General features: G+C 41.3%; 1 protein-coding gene across 16 annotated transcripts in view; it reads left to right on the top strand.

Moving 5' to 3' along the window:
• FARS2 (phenylalanyl-tRNA synthetase 2, mitochondrial) overlaps positions 1-20,895 on the top strand; it is a 617,893-nt gene that overhangs the window by 42,564 nt on the left and 554,434 nt on the right. For 9 of the 16 annotated variants that reach the window (XM_064597221.1, XM_064597219.1, XM_064597213.1 and 6 more), the window contains one exon: positions 10,497-10,583. The exons of the other annotated variants lie outside the window; for them this stretch is intronic. The gene's annotated coding sequence lies outside the window, so the exon portion shown is untranslated. The remainder of the gene's footprint in view (positions 1-10,496; positions 10,584-20,895) is intronic. 16 annotated transcript variants of the gene reach the window in all.

Here is a 20,895-nt window from a genome sequence, read left to right as displayed (position 1 = left end):
TCAGTGAGATCATCTGATACATGTCTTTCTCTGATTGACTTATTTCGCTCAGCATAATACCCTCTAGTTCCATCCACATCGTTGCAAATGGCAAGATTTCGGAAAGACCTGCCTTATTATTAATTTATTTAGCTAGTCCTGATTAATAGAAATGTATTTCCTGTCTTTGGCTCTTACAAATTGTTTAGTGAATATCTTTGTTCATGCATTATTTTGTGCACATGCCAACAAGTATATCTGTAGATTGAAATTACTGCAAGTGGGATTGCTGAATGAAAGGAGATGTGCATTTTAAATGTTGATGATATTGCACTTGTTTTCCATAGAGTTTTTATCAGCACTGCTTATTTCTTAGATCCTCATAATAGTATGATATCAAACAATATAATCTTTCCCAATTTGTAGATTTAAAAAATCTAATTGTCACTTTAATTTGCATTTCTTTCTGAGTGAGATTGAGCATCTTTTTATAACTTTCAGAGGCATTTATAATTCCTTTTTGGGAAACTTTCTGTCACTAGCTGATTCCCATTTCTCTATTCAGAAGTTGGGCTTTCATGGAATGCTTATAGTGGTTTCTCATAAATAATAATTCTGGAGTTTTGATGTATTTTTTGGGATGATATTAAGGCAATAGGTGTTTATTCCCATTTTTTAAGAGTTTGTTTTAATGAAGAGTTAATGTTAAAATTTTTGAAATGCCTTTTGAGCATGTGGGAGGCTGATTTTTTGGTGATAGGGTAAATTGAAGGACAGATTTTCTATTTTGATTTATCCTTGCTTGCATCCTATGCATGACAGGCACCCACCACCCCTTTTGGCCATGGAATAGTATTTTAGTGGTTTCTGGGTTCTGTTTGTTCATGTATTATTTGGGATTTTTGCGTACAATCCATAAGTATCTTATTCATCACTGAAATAGCTTTTCAGAGATCACTGATCAGCTCCTTCGGGTTCAGTTACCCCTCATCTCTTGTACAGTCATTAATCTTGTTCACCTTAGTGGTGGCATTTCACACCCTTACCTCATCTCCTTAAAATGCTCTCCTTTCTTCGCTTCTGTGATACTAGGAGCTGAGCCCTCCACTCCCTGATGAATTCTCCTCAGAGGAGAATCTGTCTGCCCAGAGCCTCCCTCCTTGACCTTCTTTCAAGCCTGACATCAGCACTAATGTGGACCGATCTCTCATATATCACGTGGCATGCTCATCTGCATGTCCCACCATTACTACAAACACAGGGTGTGTCAGAAACTCATTCCTCACTCTCACCCCAAATCAGCTTCTCCACTTGATACACTTGCTTCTGTTCATTGTAACATCTACCATTATCATATTGATCCTGGCTCTGGCATGTACTGAGCACCTGCTGTATGCCAGGCCCTGAGAAGCTGAGTAGCTAGGAGAGAAAGTGGGGACAAGGAAGGCAGGCTCAAATGTAGAGTCCTTTTTCTAGAAACTTGATGTAATGGAGAAAAAGACATTGTTTGAAAAGGTGAAGGGGTAAAGAAGTTAAGGGAAGCCTGATTTGTTTGAGGTGAGGAAGTAGTGAAAGGTGAGAAGCATCAGATACAAGAATCAAGGAGGCTAATGGGAGCATTGCCTAGGAGGTAATTGATGGAATCAGTCACCAGAAGAAGAGAAAGATGGGAAGATCCAGAGAGACTCTGAGAGGAGAAACGTCGGGTGCAAGAACATGAGGCCTGGGTTAATGAAAAAGGTGGCATTTTGTTCTTGAGGAGAACAGACATTTTAAGTTCTCTGAACATTTTTCTTAACGTGTCTATCTGTATTAGCACGATCCTGCTTTCGGCCACGTTTGATAGATTGTTGAAGTGTGTAGAGGGCATGGAGGACCATCAAGGGGTAATCTTAGCATGTCGTAGATGTTCACAGTTAGTCCTTGAATATAAGGCTCCATCTGCAAGTACATTTTTTGTTGTCATTCAGGGAAGGCTACTCTTTTGTTCTCTCTTAGCAGTTTGGTTTTCAGGAGCGTTGGGACAGGTAGAGAAGGAATTAATGTCTCCCAGTGCCACTCAAAGCATTTAAGCCTTGTGAGCATCTCTCTCAGCAATAGTAGCTGTGTGTGGGGGGCAGTGAGCCACTGTGCACCCTGTGAGCAGCTCCCCCAGCCCTCCTGATGGAGGCCGTCCTCCCCCCAGCCCTCTGCAGAAGTCCTCACAGTCTCAGAGTGCTGCTCCTTTTCACGGGCTATTTCCCTCCAGTTGTTTGCCCTGATTGTTAGGAAAGTTCACATACGGGGGATATGGTTCTTCCGTTTTCCTCTCTCCTCTTGGTTCCTGCTCTCATGCACCTGCCGCAGCCACATCTATACCTCCTTTTGCATGATAGCATTTCAAGTACTATGGTAGCTAGCCTTGTATCTCTTCTTCTCCAAGGTAATTTTGTTGTTGTTGTTGTTCCTTTTCCACTAAATACTTGATTTCCAGGCACTTTATATTCTCCTAGATAACCTGTAATTTCTGTAGGCTTGCATTAGTACATTTTAAAAGAGAACATTGGGTTGATTATTTCCGATGAGGGTACACTACTACCTTTCCTTTTGCTTATAAATAGAATTATAATCTGATTTACTGTCTATGTTCACTTATATACCGTGCTTTTCTTGAAGATATTCAGAAGTTTATAGTTCTATTCAGAATATAAAGTGTTTTTTCCCTACCTGTGGTCCTGCCCACTGTCACTCTGTATGTAGAAAATAAGTGTATGTGTATGAGGATGTATATGTGTACATATTATATACATACACACGTATAATGTAATAGTACGTGTACAAAAGTATGTAAGAATGTAGTATATATAATTATGTTTATAGTATATAACATATAAGATTATATAGTCCATAAATTGTATGTTTATAGTCCTTGTAAGTATATAGTCCATAAACTATATAATTATGTATAAAGCATATATGTTTGTGTGTGTGTATGAGAGAGAGAGCGAGAGTGAGAGAGAGAGAGAGAAAGAATAGTTTCACATGTTAAATAATTGCCAGATTAATTCTGGTACTGCTTGAAAATCTTTCAGAGTCAGAATTTTTCAGACCCTTGTGAACCCTGAGTAGGGAAAGCTGAATCTTGTCGGACCCAACGGGGAAGAAGGGCTGTGCTTGTGGCCTCTGGGTCTGACTTTGTACCTTGTCTCTGTGGAGAGCTGCCTGGTAAGCTGGTATCTTTACATAAAGAACCTGACAAATTCTGTCTCTGAAATCAGCCTGCCCTGGGCATGATGTAAGCCGACGGATGGGGACATTCAGTTTTCTGTTCCTCTGTGCTTTCCCACCTCCTAGCCATCCTTCATCCTAGGCAAAGAATCTTCTAGAGTGGACCTACACTCGGTCAATGCCATTTCCTTCTTCGTAGGACTTTTATAGTATGCCACCAATTCTGTATCAGAAAAGGCTCTGTTTATATGAACGTTTAGATGGAAACCTTTTCCAGAAAACACCATTAGTACAGATGGGGAATTCTTCAAGACAAGGAGCTTACCCCAGTTCATGTGGTTCCAGTCCCCTTTCTCAGTAGGTGCTTTATGGCCACACTTTTGGAAATTATAAAGCTGTTTACTCTTCTGAAGGCAGGGGATAAGGATGAGTAGCAATGTGGCCACAGAGCCCTTCGCTTATTAGAATATCTCACTTCTAATATGTGACCCAATTGTGGGTATCTGTCTGGTTCTCCTATAATATTTTCTGTCTTCCTAGTCTTGTTTTCTTTCTTCCACCCACACGGCCTTGTTCTCAGAGCCCTCCTCGTATTTATCAGGGAGTGTCACCACATCCAAGATGTTCTTTCTCCTTGCTCGTTGGCAATGTCATAGTTTTGACTGGGTGACAAACATTTTCTCCTCCGAGTTTTGCTTTTCCATCTGTGCTGAGCCCAGTGATTGTCATATCTTGTCCAACCATCTGTCCTGAATCTTTGCTCTCTTCTTCTGATGTTTCTAGTCAGTGGTTTGAAGCCACTTACGGTGCCTTTTTGTTGGCTTATTGAGGGCCAGGTTGACCTCCTGTACTGTGCTCTGAACTCTCCGCACCAATTACGTTTGCTGACACTACAGAATCTGATGACAGCCATTTGAAGACACAGCATGACCTGTGGTTTTGACTATGTGTAGCCTGATTCTCCCGTTTGTGATGTTGGTGTGGGTACTGTTGCAGGTGCTGGCCATATGTAGGCATGGGGGTGGTGTAGACGAAAGTCCCTGCTCTCGTACAACTTATGTTCTCCTCCATGGCGTTTTAGAACATACTCTTAAAAGACGGAGGAAGGAAAATTCCACTCTCTTGGTTTTTAATTCACAGGGGAGAGAAGATAGCACTGGTCAGTCTGTGCCATTGCTTCACTGCCTCTGATTTTAAGCAACACAGTTACTGGGTCTGTTTGCTCTTTCATCAAGATGGTACTAATCTTAGGCAAGTTGTAAGACCAATATATACTTAAAATTCTTTGAACTACTTGTAGGAAGCATTCAGATAAATTCAGAGTTACTGTTATTATAGATGTATATAAACCTCCGATATGTGTATTTATTCTCTTCCACAGTAAATGAAACTACAACTAATGATGTAATGTATGGTGATTAACATAACATAATAAAATAAAAAAAGAAAATGTAAAAAAAAAATTGAGTAAAGTTGTACAGTTTTACTTATCTGTATATATGGTGTCTGTGTAATAATAGTGCTTGTTTCCCCCTACATTATAATAAATAACTTTTACTAATAGATTATAGGCATTGTACTGACATTTAAACATGCAAGGAGAAATTTTGACAATATATGTAATACATAGCCTAAAATATATAACTGACAGTCACAGGAAAGTCATCATTATTACGTCCCATGGAGGTGGCAAAAGTGTCGAAGTCATTTATTCTAGGTTTAAGTCTGAAGATGTTTAACTTTCAGTATTACTATTGTAGAGTATATTTACCCCATTTGTGACATTTCTTCACAATTGACACGCACTTAGAGCTGGAGAATTTTGATGGTTCATTCATTTAAACAGCAATAACTGAGTTATTCTTAAAAATGTAAGAAAATTTTAATAAAATATCTGACGACACATTTGACATATTACACGAACCAAATTCCAGATTTAAGTCAAAGGAGAAGGGATCATGTTTGAATTTTAATCCTTAAAAGTTTGAATATTCCATAGTTTCTACCAATGCCTTAAAGACTGGAATGATAGACTGCTTGTGTAGTTACCAAACCAGACACGGGTTTGAATTCTTACATCAGGGAAAATCCAAAATGGACTAAATGTGTTCCTTTGTGCTTGGCTCCTTTTTAGAAGCTAGTCAGAAGTTCTAGTTTTCAAGATCGTTGTTAAATAGAGTTGATCCTTGAACAACATGGATTTGAAGGAAAGTTGAATTTTGGTATATCTGTATCATACTTAGAAATCTGGGACTGCCAACAGATTTTTTAACCCTCTTTTACTTACTTTGCACCAAAATTATGTCAAATGACTTTGTGTGGGACAGAGCTGGGCAGTAATACTCCGTAAATTATGCTTTCTTGTACAGAGTTTTCTCTAGTTAAGTAGAAGACTTTCTATACAAAGTTGGCGTGTTCTGGGGACATAAGATGTATTATCTCACTGATTGTCATTAAGTTACCACTGGGATTGCAAATTCCTTTGGAGAAAAGAGCATCAAAGTCATTTTATTGGCTACTTAAAATTTTTATGCACAGTGTATTTACTTCTAAAATTTTAAAGTTTGAAAACAAGACAGCCCAGATTAAATGAAATAGGAGTTTTTCAAGCAGAATGTGCTCATGTAGAGTGTAGTTCATTTTTTCTACTTGAACTACAAAAGCTCTAGGTTGGCATAGTCTTGTTTTGGTGGCCTGTGGTTGGTTAATGAGATCCAACTTAGTTGGTAATATTCCCTTTCATCCCCCTACAGGTGGGTTAAAACAATTCTGGAACGGAAGTACTGTGCTAGTCTTATGGAACATTTCTTTCCAGATGTCTCCTCAAGAGCATATACAATATATAAGAATCTATTTGTAGCCTTCTCGCTTTTATACACTTCAGAGACAGGTGTAGAAACCCTCATGGTGTGGTGTGTGTTCACTGGGAAAAGAGCTTGATTAGTATTTACCTGCCAGATGCCTAGTTATTTTGATAAGTTCATTCTTGTTAATGTGATCTGATACAAGAAACTTGGTTTTATCTAGCCTAAAACACTGCTGCTTAACCTTGATTCTTTCTTTTATCTTTGGAATTTCATTTTTTTAAATTTTTTCAAAGATTTTATTTATTTGACAGAGAGGGAGAGACAGTAAGAGAGGGAACACAAGCAGGGAGAGTGGGAGAGGGAGAGGTAGAGTACTGCTTTTGTGTATTTTGGTAATGTAGGTGAGGAATGAGGAATGCCTGAACTAGCAGTAGTGGAGGAGATGGGGGAGAGAGGGAGGCACAAATCCTAGAGATTTGTAGTTTAGATGCAGTAGGGCCTAGCAATTACTTGGGTATCAGGAATAAAGGGAAAGGACTCAAGGATGCCTTCTGGTTTTCCGGATTGAATAATCAGGTGGTGGTTGGTAGCATTCCCCCATATAGAAATGCATAAGCTAGTATTAGATTTTGGATGTATTGAGTTTAAGGTGCCTGGGCAATGCCCAGGTGAAGTCCTGAATGTGTAAACTAGAGCTCATGAGGGAGACTGGGGGTGGAAATATAGAGATCTGACAGACCTTGGCATATCATTGGTAACTGAAGTCAGTGATATTCAAAAGTAGATGGGACCAAGGAAGGGTATGTAGTAGAGAGGGAAGAAAACAGGGCCAAAGATGGGGTCACTGACTGCTAAGGGATGATTGGAGGACGTGAGTCCTTGTAGGAGAATGAGTAGGAGTGTTCAAAGAGGTGGGAGGAATGTCAGGAGAAGGGTGGAAAAACTGAGGGAAGGCACACACTTTGGAAGAGGAGGTGACCAACAGTGTCAAATGCTACAGAGACTTCAAGTAAGATAAGCACTGAAAAGTGGCCACTGGATTGAGTAAATGGGAGGCCATTGGTGACACTACTGAAAATAGTTCCAATGGACAGAGAACCTAGAGTTCATTGGGTTGAGAAAATGAAGACAAGCGGGTTTAATGCTTAAGCCTCTGTGCCTTCCTGAGAAATAAAGAGATAAGACAAGGGTAGAGGGGACCGTAGCTGGATGGGGTTGTGGGTGCTTGTAGAAATTTGAGCATTTTGTATGCTGAAATGAATACACAATAATGCTTTGGCCTAGGTGAGAAGAAAGCTCCCTTTTCTGTTGAAGTAGGATACAAGTGAGAAAGATGGATGCCAATGAAGTGAAGATTAAGTGTATGCTAGCAGGGGAGGAGGTTAGAACTGGAAGGATTGGGCGCCTGGGTGGCTCAGTTGGTTAAGCGAACTGCCTTTGGCTCAGGTCATGATCCTGGAGTCCCAGGATCGAGTCCCGCATCGGGCTCCCTGCTCGGCAGGGAGTCTGCTTCTCCCTCTGACCCTCCCCCCTCTCCTGCTCTCTCTCTCTCATTCTTTCTCTCAAATAAATAAATAAATAAAATCTTAAAAAAAAAAAAAAAAGAACTGGAAGGATTATTATTTGGTCATTCTGTACCTCCCCGTAAAGAAAGATACATTATTTAAAACTAAGAGTGAGCCATGTGATTTTTATGATGAAGAAACTAGTTTCACTGCATAGAAACTTGGGTGATTTATAAGTCTTTAAATCCTAGTGGAGGAAAAGTTATTACTTAATAATATCATAGACATTCACTTTTATTTAAAGAATCCTGGTAGAAGACAAATTGGAAACTCCATGTGCTGTTTTTTTCGTCTACCAGAGGGTTTCCTCAAATTATATTCCTGTCATTGGCATTTTGGAGCTTGAGGACAATAGAACTGTTACAACGTGAATTTTTAGAGCTAGTTTTGACCACAGTAAAGTGACTGTGAAGGCTGAAGGTCGAGAGTACGATTGATTGGGTGATTACAATTCCTTTTAAAACAAATTAGAGATGGCAGGTTTGCCATGGGCAAAAAGTACTGCAAGGAAATAAATCTCATCAGCATTTAAAACTTCTTGGATCATCAAAAAAGAGTTAATGTTTAAAATATAGACACACACACACACCACAGAGGAATGACTTGCATTAGGAATTCCCATGTGTGATACTTTACAATGTAGTGTCTTGCCTTATTTTTCTGTTAAATCATATACAGGCACTAAATTGGGTATATTTTTTATTTTTAATTTAGGGACTCATACCCTAAATGTTAAATTACACTTATCAGTTCAATTTATTTATTTTCTGTATTCGCTTTTATATTTGGGGTCTTCTAGATTGTTGGATTTATGATTAGTTGTGTGTGTTTGGGATCTCTGGTTTAGAAGGAGGCAGGGGTGTAGGAAGGAAGCAAGCACCAGTGTTAGGAAGGGAATGGCAAAGGAAGGGATGCAAAATGGAGAACATATGTGTGGGTGTCTTTTGTCTTGGAGTAGGGTGAGATGGTGGTTTTGGAGCATTAATTTTTCTCCGGAAACTAATGCGTGTCAGACACCAGGCTGTGCGTTTTCATGTATATTACATCCTCACAATAATCTTGGCAAGGTAGGTATTGAAATTATTTGTAGTTTCAAAGGAAAAAATGAAAGGAGTTAAGAAGATACAAGAGGAGTTTAAAAAGATTTTATTTATTTGAGAGAGGGAGAGAGAGAACACACGCGAGTGGGGAGAGGCAGACGGAGAGGGAGAGAATCTCAAGCAGACTGTGCTGAGCGGATTCCAATGCGGGGCTTGATCTCATGACCCTGAGATCCTGAGCTGAGCTGAAACCAAGAGTCGTTTGCTTAACTGACTGAGTCACCCCGGTGCCCCCCAGAAAAGAACTTTTAAAAGTAAAGAAAAACAGTGATGATGATGATGATGGTGATTGTTATGGTTGAACATGGCTTCAGTGTAGCTGGTTGTGGCACTTTTATTCTGATATTTTGGGGAGAGAATGTAGTCTTTGGCAGAGTCAAAAAGGTGAATGTTGGTTATTAAGCTGGTTATATGGGAGCTAGTTGAACTCCCTACTTTTGTATATGCTTGGAAATTTTCATACTAATAGGTTTTTTAAATGATCAAGCAAAAAGTAAAATAGTCTTGGTTGTGATAAAAAGTGAAAGAATATTTATGAATAGCAGGGAGAATTTCCTTCTTTCTTTTTTCAGACACATATGATAGTATTAGCCTATGAATCAATTTTTTTTTGAAGATTTTATTTATTTATTTGAGAGAGAGAGAGAGAGAGTGAGAGGGAGAGCAGAAGAAGGGAGAGGGAGAAGCAGACTCCCCGCTGAGCAGGGAGCCTGAAGTGGGACTCGATCCCAGGACCCTGGGAACATGACCTGAGCTGAAGGCAGATGCTTAACTGACTGAGCCACCCTGGTGCCCCCCCATGAACCCATTTTTGAGGCAAAATTCCTAACAAACCATTTAGGAAATGAAGACAATAAAATTATTATTACTTTTTTTAATGTGGTCATCTCAGTTTTATGTGTGAAGACTACAGAAATTAGGTGGATTCTTTATCCAATTGCAGTGGAAGTTTTGTCCCAAAGGAGCATTTATTCTAGAAGGAAGGCCTGGGCTGGAACTGTCTCATTGAGGAAGGTATACAGCTCCAAGGGGGAGGATCGGAATCTCGTCAGCGAGCATCTCTTTCTGTAGAACACAGTAATAGGGACTGGAGGGGCTACAAAGGCAGGAAAATAAGATAGTAGCTTATATTTATGGAGGGCTTACTCTGTGCTGGGCACTCTCTAAACACTTTACGTATATTTAATCCTTACAACATCTCTAGAAAGTAGGGACTATTCTTTCTTATTTATTTATTTTTTTTGTGGCAAAATGTATAAGACATAAAAATGACTATCTTAACCGTTTTTTAAGTATACAGGTCAGGGGCATTAAGTACATCCACATTGTTGTGTAAACCATCACCACCATCCATCTCAGGACTTTTTCATCTTCCCAGACTGAAACTCAGCACCCATTAAACCCTAACTCCCTATTCCTCCCACGCCCCCCCAACCCCCCCATCCCAAGCCCCTGGCAACCACCCTTGTTCTGCTTTGGGTCTCTGTCAATTTGACTACTCTAAGGATAGCATATAAGTGGAATCATACAGCGTGTGTCATTTCATTTTGTGACTGGCTTATTTCACTCAGAGTAATGTAATCAAGGTTCATCCATGTTGTAACATGTGTCAGAAGTTCCTTCTTTATTAAGGCTGAACTATAGTCCATTGTATGAGTATACCACATTTTGTCCAACTGTATGTCAATGTTCTCTTGGATTGCTTCCCCCTTTTGGCTATTGTAAATATGCTGCTATGAACAGCAAAATATGTTTGAGATCTTGCTTTTCAATTCTTTGAGTATAGACCCCAAAGTGGAATTGTTGGCTCATGTGGTAATTCTATTTAATATTTGTAGGAACCGCCATACTGTTTTCTGCAGCGGCTTCACCATTTTACATTTCCATCAGCAGTGCACCAGGGTTCCAATTTCTCCAGATAGGAGGTAGGTACTATTCTTTCGTTAGTATTACAGAGGAGGAAAAGAGGTGCAGAGAGATTAAATGGGCTCACACAGCTAACATGTACAGATCTGAATTTGAACCCTACAGTCCAACTCAGAACCTTTGATATCCAGGGAAGATGAGGCCCAGAGAGGCTCAGAGACATGATTAAGGGCACTATGCCTAATGTAGTATTGGAGCCTGGGTTCAGACCCAGGCAGCTTGCCTGCAGAGTTCATATTGTTAAGCGCTCTTAGATTTAGTGGTTGGTTTTCTTTTCTTTTTTCTTTTTTTTGATAAAAATGTTTTTTTAAAAAAATCCACATATTGTAGAAAGAATTAATTTTTGAATATCTCTATATGGTTTTTTTCCTGCCATTCTAAATTTATGCTTTAAACTGTTCTGTTATTTAAAATATTATTCTAGGAAATGTAGGCAATATGTTCGATTTTCTCTTTATTCAGATTTCTTGGGTAAAATTTGCCTTTAAATATTTTGAATAAGTATGAATTTTTTCTACATCTCCACTCTACCTACTCCTGCCAGAAGTTTGCTTTCAAATAAAACCAAGCAAAATGATCTCAAGCTGGATTTAAATTGGGGGAAACTTGGAGAGTATCAATGGTAAACATTGAGGACTTTTTTTTATTCAGATAGAGTGAGTTTTCCAGCTTTATTAACAGAGTAGCAACAGCTAGGAAATGTACTTATTTTTTTCATCCCCGTGTGTGTTTTGTTAAGAGGGTGTGCATTCTCCCTCAGAGAGTAGTCACCACGGGGCTTTGTGGCATTCTGAAAAAAGTGCCATTCCTCTGTGAGGCTGGCTTAGCTCGGCCGGCTCAGCTCGGCCTGTGTGTCAGCTCATGTCGCAGCCTGTCTCCAGGGCCTCTCATACCGCTGCCAGGGAGGCACCCTGTGAAAATACAGACCCAGGGGCCTCTTGGACCCTGCTCATCCAGGCAGGCCCTCTGGGTGGGTGACTTTTGTGCTGCACTTTAAGGCTGGGGGCCTGGGTGTGCATGGCCTCAAGTGCCTCCCCAGCCGGGTGTGGGTTTCAGACAAAGACTCCTGGTCCAGTTGTATCAGGGGCCCACAATCAACAAGGATGACCTTTCTGATCTGGAAGGTATCTTTAGAATTATCTCTCATTCAGTACACTGCACTCCACCTAGGGAGCTTGAAAATGTAATGATGCCTGAAGCCTGCCTCCAGAGATTCTGATGTAACAGGTCTGGTGGGTGCCCTGGCCATTGGGATTTGTAAAAAACTTTATGGATAATTCTAAGGTATGGTCAGGGTGTAAGATTGTTGCTCTAATTTCTTTTGACTACCTGGTTCTTTGAGCTCTCATTAAGATTTTTACCACCACAGAGGATACAGGAGGTCTTTTCTCTGGTTGTCCTTATCAGCGGGGATTGCTGGAATATATTTCTCACATACAATGGGAATCTCTTCTATTTTGTTTATCTGTGGTTGAAAATTATTTCCATATCTTTATGGAGTATGTCTTTATATTCACACAGTGCTGGTTGCTGTAGAGGACAGATCGTATTTACCCTTCAGGACCTTAAATTTAGGAATATAGAGGAAAGACAACTGTTCTCCAAGATTTCAGTGCAAGCTCCAGGTCACTATTCTGATGGCAGTTTGATTTTATAAAGTGAAGGCTGCGATGATGTTGGAGCTGACATTTCTGCAGTTCTGGAAGGCTTCTCATTTAGACCCTCACTACCTATAGCGCCTGCCCTCCTGTGCATTTAAACCCTCAGCCATATCACTACTTTGGGAAATCTGACTGTATCTTTGAGTAAGCCACATAGTCAGTCTGAGGGAGTTTGGTTTAGAGGAATGCTTTGTCCTAGCCCCTCCTGGGTCGTTTGAGTATTTTTTTTTTTTTTTTTAAGATTATTTACTTATTTATTTGACAAAGAGAGACACAGCGAGAGAGGGAACACAAGCAGGGGGAGTGGGAGAGGGAGAAGCAGGCCTCCTGCCGAGCACGGAGCCCAGTGCGGGGCTCGATCCCAGGACCCTGGGATCATGACCTGAGCCGAAGGCAGACGCCCAACGACTGAGCCATCCAAGCGCCCCTTGAGTATGTTTAAAAGGGCAGTGACGGATCTGGCATCATCTTTCCTGTGTTGGACTGTGGCTTTAAGATTGTTTGGTTGAAACTTCATCAAAGTTCAGAGATGAGATTTGGAGTTTGGGGAAGCAAGTATTCTCTTCGCTTTGGTTTGGTTTTAAAAATGAGCGTTTAGATGTAGAATTTTCTAACTTTGTCATTGTTTGTATTCTGTGTGTTTATGAGAGCTCTGTCAGCAGTTGAAACAGAAAGAAAGGATGTATGATCCATGGCTGTTTTCCTGCTGTGTATCTCTTAGAGACCCCACTTAAGGGTAGAAAATGTTTGAGTTACTCTGGTAGTTGAGGACAAGGACTTCCTGACCCACTCCAAAACCTTTCAGATATAGGCAGAGCAGAGAAGTTTGTACATGTATATGTGTATGTACTTATGAATATACATAGTACATGCTTAAATAATGTTATGTTTATTTATAATCATACATAGTTGCTAATTCAGAGTGACACAAGGAAATTCTCTTAAGGACATCTGCCATTTATCCTCTTTGTTTTTTTCAAAGAGAGGCACATTTGGGTTTGATCTGTTTTTCACATTTAGATAATTTTATAATAGTTATGGGGAGTGGACTGGGGAGGTGGCTTTCTTCTCACATTAGTGTGGATTTCTCCTCTTAATTACCTTGGTGACAGGTGTGGTGGAGGTGGAATGAGGGCACTGATGGATGAGGGAACCTGATTGCTTAGATCGAAGGCAAGGGCATCTGGTCATTTCTGATGTCTTTGAAAATGAAGGCTGTGCTCTCCCCGCTTCCCCTCGGAAGGACTTGAAGGGGCTCTTGGATCAGTTGGAATGATTTTTCTGCTCTGTACTCTCATTTGTTTTCCCTATCCCGTTCCCTGTAATTTTTCCTTAGTTGTTGACCTCCAGGGGCTGATTAGTTACACATTAGCTAAGAAAAGGTCAAGGGTTATAACAATGCAGCGCTTACTTTTCTGTTGCCTTAGTTTTTAACATGCTGGATATTTGAAATGGAAAGGCAACAAGGTACCAGCAAATTCTCTTTAAAAACATAGCCAGTTGTTCTGTGGAGGAGGTTCTGGCAGCCCCTCCTAGCTCTAGCCCAGCCCAGTGCCACTTCTGGGTCTTTCAAAGCCAGCAGCATTTCTAAGAGGAACAGTTCAGAAATGGTTCTCTTCCATCAATGATAGTTGGTGGCATCTTCATACAGGGAGTGTAGAATCAAATACTATATTATGGTGATATGGGGAAGGGCCACTATATGCAGGTTCCATTTCAGTCAGGCTAAGTGGGGCCTGAGAATCTGCATTTCTGATGAGCTCCCACATGATGCTGATGCTGGTCTGTGGACCACACTGGGGATAGCAAGGCTTTGCTCTAGAAAGCCTACTTAAATCTCCCCTAATGCTTAAGAGGAGCAAAGATGTTTGACTTGTCTGCTAACATGGGATAGCATATGTACCTAGCCAAATACCTCTGGCCTAAATACTCTCATGGGGAGTCAAAGTTAAAAAGGTACCTGTTTACTGGGTGCTAGACAGAGCTCTCGGAGTTTTATTCATATACTTGGTCCTCACAGCAGGCTTAGCGAGGTAGGCACTGTTCTACATCTATTTTATAGATGGGGAAATCGAGGCACGGAGGGTTTAAGTAACTTGACCAAGGTCACATTAACTAACAAATGAAAGAACAGGGCTTTGAATGCAGGCAGTGTGGACTCAGTACCCCAACTTTGAAAGGATGGCTGTGTGCTTCCTCTGTATCTGAGGTGTTACACTTGTAGGGAGATGGAGTCAGATCATGGCTCAGAAATGAGAGTGTCTCGGTTTGGATGGTGTGGTGGTTCCAGAAGGCAGGCTGAGTACAGGTGCGTGGTTGGGATAAGGAAGATTTAGCAGGAGGGATGCTGTCATGTTTAGTGGATAGGATTAGTGGATGAAGGTGAGACAGGCATGGTGCTCGTAGCTGAGGAACAGAAGGGCACGTGTAGCAAACTTTTGTTTTAGCGTTCTGTTGGATCAGATACTGTGGTTTATGTTCATTCTTTTTTCTTAAAAATAAAAGGTTTTATTTATTGAATTGAGAGAGGGGCTCCTGGGGGGAGGGGCAGAGGGACAAGCAGTGTCAGCGCTGAGTGCAGAGCCCGACTCGGGGCCTGATCCCAGGACCCCAAGATCATGACCTGAGCCGAAGTCAGATGCTTAACTGACTGAGCCACCCAGGCGCCCCTACATCCATTATTTCTTTCGAACCTTATAATGACCTCATGGCATAGGTATAGATTTTAAAGATGAGGGAACTGAGGCTTGGAGAGATTAGGTAATTTTCCCAAGGTTGACAGAGAGGAGGGTGACATAATTTGAATTTTAAGTCCATTGCTCTGCAGCCTCCCGGGGCAGGGCCTTGGAGCAGAAATTAAGATACAGAGGGGAGGTGAGCATTTGGTTGTTGACACTGCATTATAAAAGCGGTGCTTGGCTAAGGGATGACGGTAAGAACACAAGCGCTGCAAGGCAGGGAACCTACGAGTCTCACTCAGTGTTGGCCGTTTAAAATTGGACTAGAGTTCCCTAAGATCTCTGTGTGTGGGCTGGTCCCCAGGTTGGACACAGGGCTGAAACTGCATGTGGGATTAAGTGGCTCCGAGTTTAAATCAGTTTCCATCTGGTGATTAATAGTGTGTTGGGGCTGAACACTCTTCCTGACCTGCGTCCTTCATCCCTGAGTGAGCCCAGGAGAGGCCAGTCCTGCCCTCACGTCGACTCCTGTCTCTGAGACACACACCCCTGGTGCCACCTCCTCTGTCTCACCACAAGTGACAGGTGTTTCTGCTTTCTTCCCCCCATCTTTCTGATTATTGCATTTCTTGCCACAGACAATCCTCATTGCTCTAAATGTGAAAATCCATGCTTATTTACTTTATAAGTAAATATAAATGATTGTACAGTCTCATGTGACCCCATATAGATCTCTTTAACAGAGAACTAACCTGACAACGGGTGTGGTGTGCTTGGGGAATTCTCTGCCTCAGGATGTTCGTAATGGAGGGAATTGACTGGGGTTAGCTGGTGGGCACTGCCCATTTCTTGGCGATCACTGACAATATGGGACACTTCCAGGTGGTTCCCCATGAAGTTGTTCTCCGCTCACGGCTTCCTGCCTGTCATGCAATGAGAAATGCCTCTGGCCCCCTTCCTCCCGGGGTGAGAGGGCAGACTTTGCTCTCTGGTGTGGCCCCTCTCCTCTTTATCCTTATGATCAGAGGCTTGCATTCCATTTTTTATTGTTTTATTTTTATTTTTTAAAACTTTAATTAAATTTATTTATTTTTGAGAGAGAGAGAGGGAATGGGAGAATTGAGGGGGGCGGGGGCAGAGGGAGAGAGAGAGAATCTCATGACCTGACCCAAAATCAAGAGTCGGACACTTAACTGCCTGAGCCACCCAGGTGCCCCTCCACTTTTTAAAAAAGATTCTCTTTTAATGATAGAAGCATCAGAACTATATTACAAAAAGCTAAGAAATAGAAAGGGAAAAAACAGGCCCGTTCACCATCCTAAAACAGTGATTATCATTTTCTGCAGTGATTTTTACATGTTTGTATTTGTTTTCTATCTGCATTCCCCATTAGTGGTACGTAATCTCCATCATTACCATTTTAATGGGTGCATAATATTCTGTTGCATACCATTAATGATTTAACTCTCTTGTTGACAAATACATCGCTCCCAGCTTTTCACAATTATTAATAATACTGTCAGGTATATCTTTGTGCCGGTGGTTATTTCCATATTTTGAATTAGATTCTTATGAGAGAGTCCCAGGTGTGGCATTACTAGGTCAAAGAGTATGAACAATTTTATGGCTCCGAAAACATATTGCCAGATTGCTTTCCAGAGGAGCGGAGCCGATTTACAGTGCCGTCACATGTCATTTGTTTCCCAGGGGGGCTGCCAGGAGTAGGGCTACAGCCTCCCACAGTAGGACAGGAGGGGGTGTGTGTGTGAGGGTGTGTGTGTGAGGGTGTGTGTGTGTACGCATGTGCGCACTCAAAAAACTCACTGATTCATGTGTGTATTGATTTAAACTGCGATGACATTATGCATCGTTCTTGTTAATAGGAAGATACTAGGTGTCTAATGCCAATATAATACTCGTCCAATTCAGTGTTTTATATCACAGTGTGTTAGACAAGGAATAAAGCAAGTTATATATATTTCCTGTTTCTGGAATTTTAAAAATTAAAAAAAATTGGCAAAGGTTAATTAATAAGAACATTCAGCCACTGGAACGAGGTTCTTAGTGGCCCTCCCCTTTTTGAGAATCATTTAGAGGTGAAGGTGGACTTTGAAGGCTAGTAGGACAGGCAGAGGGGAGGGCTTTGGAAGTACCTCAAAAGCTCACTGGTTTGCCTAACCTGGGCAGCAAAGATACCCTCACCTGGTAACTGCAGTCTTTCAGATGCAGAATGGAGTGCTTATGTTGAGAGGGTTTTTTTGTTTGTTTGTTTGTTTTGTTTTGTTTTTTAAAGATTTTTTATTTATTTATTTGACAGAGAGGTAGAGAGCAGAAGTAGGCAGATCGGCAGGCCGAGGGAGAGGGAGAAGCAGGCTCTCAGCTGAGCAGGGAGCCACGCGGGACTCGATCCCAGGAACCTGAGATTATGACCCAAGCCGAAGGCAGACGCTTAACCTACTTAGCCACCCAGGTACCCTGAGAGGGGTTTTGAGGTCACATCTAGGGCTAAGTGGGGAAGCTACTTTGATTAATTAGTAATTTGTTCTAGATCTTTGCCATTACAATTTTCTCCAGTTCTTTAGTTCCCATTGGACTGTAAACACTAAGTACCTTACAGTAGAGACTGTACCTTTTAAAATCATTAATTTTTATACCTGTCCCCTGGATTGTCTAGCACATTGTTTTGTATCTTATGTATGTTGTGGTGGCTTTGTGTCTTTTGACTGACTGACTGACGGACTGAGTGAGGGAAATGAATGCTGTATCCGGTGGTCCTTGGAGTTGTACCAAAGCCCTGTGGTTAAGTAACAGGATTGCCAGGTCTTGTGCTCATAAGAGTGAGTGTGTCTGTAAAATCCACAGCTGACCTCACAGGGGTAAAGGAAGAAGAAACTTTGGTGGAGAAATTACCTAAGAAAGGTGATGCTGGAAAAGATCTCTTTTTTATCCCCCCGAAGATTTATGTATTTATTTGAGAGAGAGAGAAGGGGGAGGGGCAGAGGGAGAAGGAGAGAGAGAGAATCCTCAGGCAGACTCCCCACCGAACACAGAGCCATACGCGGGGTGCGATCCCAGGAACCCAAGGTCATGCCTAGCTGAAATCAAGAGTTGGACGCTTAACTGACTGAGCCACCCAGGCACCCCGGAAAAGATCTCTGGCTCTTGTGTATTACCTCCCACATCATCTAACGGGACCTCCTTGTTTGACAGATGAAGAAACTGAGCCCAGGAAGGCCAAGTGGCTTCCTCAAGGTCACATAGATAGTGGATGATGACTGGGAACTCAGAGCTGGTCCCTTGGGTCCTGCTGTAGTGTCCTTTCCACTACACCCTGTGGACCGAGCTTGGGGCACTTGTTTTGCTACCCCCATTCCCCCTTGCCCTCAATAGATCTATATTTGGATTTTTTTTTTTTCCCCATATGCCCACATTTCCCTTCTCTTATAGCTGCACAGAAATGTGTTTATAGAGATTGTGACCTTGATGCAATAGTCAGGTCGGGTCCAGAGCCATAGAGGCTTAGAGATTTGTATTGAGAGCCCAGAGATAGTGCGGGATCAAAATTCAGTTTCATACAAAATTACGGCTTTGCATTATTATCTCTGAATTTGAATATAAATTTGTTATTTCAGAGGAAGAATGTTCAGTGTTAGTTGTGGTACATGATTGGAGTGTGTATTTGCCACAACCGTGATCCTAATAAAACTCTCATTATGATCCATATGCACAGAGTAGAGATTTAAGGTTGTCAGGGGAGCATTAATTTTGAGTTTCTTGATTTCTCTTGTGTGACTGAAATCTAAACCTCAGTGTTGCCTCGTCTGTATGGTGGTTTTTCTTCTTCCTCTCTGTAACCTCTTCCCCTGAATATGACAAGCACATTTGTTTGCATAGTTGAAGTTCTGAAGCTAAAGGCTTTAATAGTGAGGCAAGTACCCATGGTGAATGTCAAATGGAAGGACTGAGCAGACAAAGCAGGAGGGAGAATGAACAGTCTCCTGGTCCTTTTAACAGCCCTGTGATGTCTGCCCTGGGATTTGAATGATTTGTGAATGACTACAGCCTGCCCAGTCCGAGGTGGCTCAAGGCCTCTGGAAATGGATGTTAACTACATCAGCTGTCAGTAGTTATAGCTATTGGGTAATCGGGTTTGGAATTTATGGGTATTTACATTTTGGAGGGCTTTGACTATGTTTCTATAACTTTGGAGTAGAAATGTTTGTCCTTGGTATGACTGAATAGCTTATTTTATGTATGGTGCCAGGGTTTCAAACTGTCTCAGTGTGTAAACCACTTTCTCCCTGGGAGAGCATAAAGATAATCTCGTTAATCGGATCTGTGGCTAGTGGAAAGATGATTTTTGTCTGCATCCCACTAAACTAGCTCCATACTGCCTTCTGTGCAGTAACCAGTAATATGGTTACACAGTAAAAAGAAGTTAGAAGAGTCTTACTGACTGCTGTTGATAAACATTTTGCTACAGCTTGCTGAGGTAGGCATTTTTTTTACTTTATTTGGTCTCAAAGGGATTAACTTTTTTTTTTCCGTGATAGGAACTATTAAGTTTGTTCTCAAAAATTTAGAAAATAAGGAAAAACTGAAAGAAGAGAGAAAACCCAAGTTCCTTCCGCTTGAATGCAAGCCACGTATAACATTTCAGAATTTTCTTTCATTCCCGTTCTCTACATAATTTTTATGTGGTTATAATTAGGCTGCTGTTTTTTTGTTTTGTTTTTATTTTAGAGAAAGAGAATGCAGGGAGGAGGGGCAGAGGGAGAGAGAGTCTTAAGCTGACTCTGCGCTGAGCATGGAGCCCGTCATGGGGCTCGATCGCATGACCCTGAGATCATGGCCTGAGCCAAAACTAAGAGACGCTTAACTGATTGTGCCACCCAGGTGCCCCAGTAATTAGGCTATTTTTGAAAACATTTTTTTCTTTCTATTGAATACATATGTTTTTCCTTGTTATATAATTTCCTTTACAAAAACCTAATTTTTTGAGAGGCATTTATTGAAATAATTGTTTATTTTGTCAGTTTCTGGACCATAGGCTCAGCCCTTTTTCATCAGTGGGGTTTTGTGCTGCCCCTCAGTCATGGAGACACACCTGAGTGGATTGTCTTTTCAGTCAGTAGTGACTGGATCCCTCTTTCCTTTGAGAATCATTGATTGGCACAGCTCCGATATTTTCCCAATTGCAGATTATCATCTAGTGAACTTTTTGTGCATGAAGTTTGGTATGTATTTAGTATTAGTTTTTTTTTTTTTTTTTTTAAGATTTTATTTATTTCCTTGAGAGAGAGAGAGAGAACACAGGGAGAGGGAGAAGCAGGCTCCCCGCTGAGCAGGGAGCCCCATGTGGGGCTCGATTCCAGGACCCCGGGATTATGACCTGAGCCGAAGGCAGACGCTTAACTGACTGAGCCACCCAGGCACCCCTAGGATTAGTTCTTTAGGGTATTTTCCCAGAGCTGAATTGCTGGTCAAAAAAGATTAAACATTTTGATGTTACACACACACACACACACACACAGAGTTTTATGTTGTATGTTATATATATTATTTTCAACAAGTTGATACTAGTAATGCCAAACTAACCACAGGCTACACATTAACATTGGGTATTACTGCTGTTTAAGCTTTGTTAACTTGATGTGTAAGAAATAGCACTGGGGGCACCTGGGTGGCTCAGTCATTTAGCGTCTGCCTTCGGCTCAGGTCATGATCCCAGGGTCCTGGGATCAAGCCCCGCATCGGGCTCCCTGCTCGGCGGGAGGCCTGCTTCTCCCTCTCCCACTCCCCCTGCTTGTGTTCCCTCTCTTGCTGTGTCTCTCTCTGTCAAATAAATAAATAAAATCTTAAAAAAAAAAAAAGTAGCACTGAGTTTTTAATTCTTTGCTTAGCAGTGAGTTTGAGCATTTTGGCGTGTATTTGTTAACTAGTTGATTTCCTGTTTTATGAATTACCTCAGC

The sequence above is a fragment of the Mirounga angustirostris genome, unplaced genomic scaffold (genome assembly GCF_029215605.1).
Source record: "Mirounga angustirostris isolate CCGP_5_RB_7025 unplaced genomic scaffold, mMirAng1.0.hap1 SCAF_8, whole genome shotgun sequence".
NCBI classification, from domain to species: Eukaryota; Metazoa; Chordata; class Mammalia; order Carnivora; family Phocidae; genus Mirounga; species Mirounga angustirostris.
This window is presented reverse-complemented; position numbering and strand designations above follow the sequence as displayed.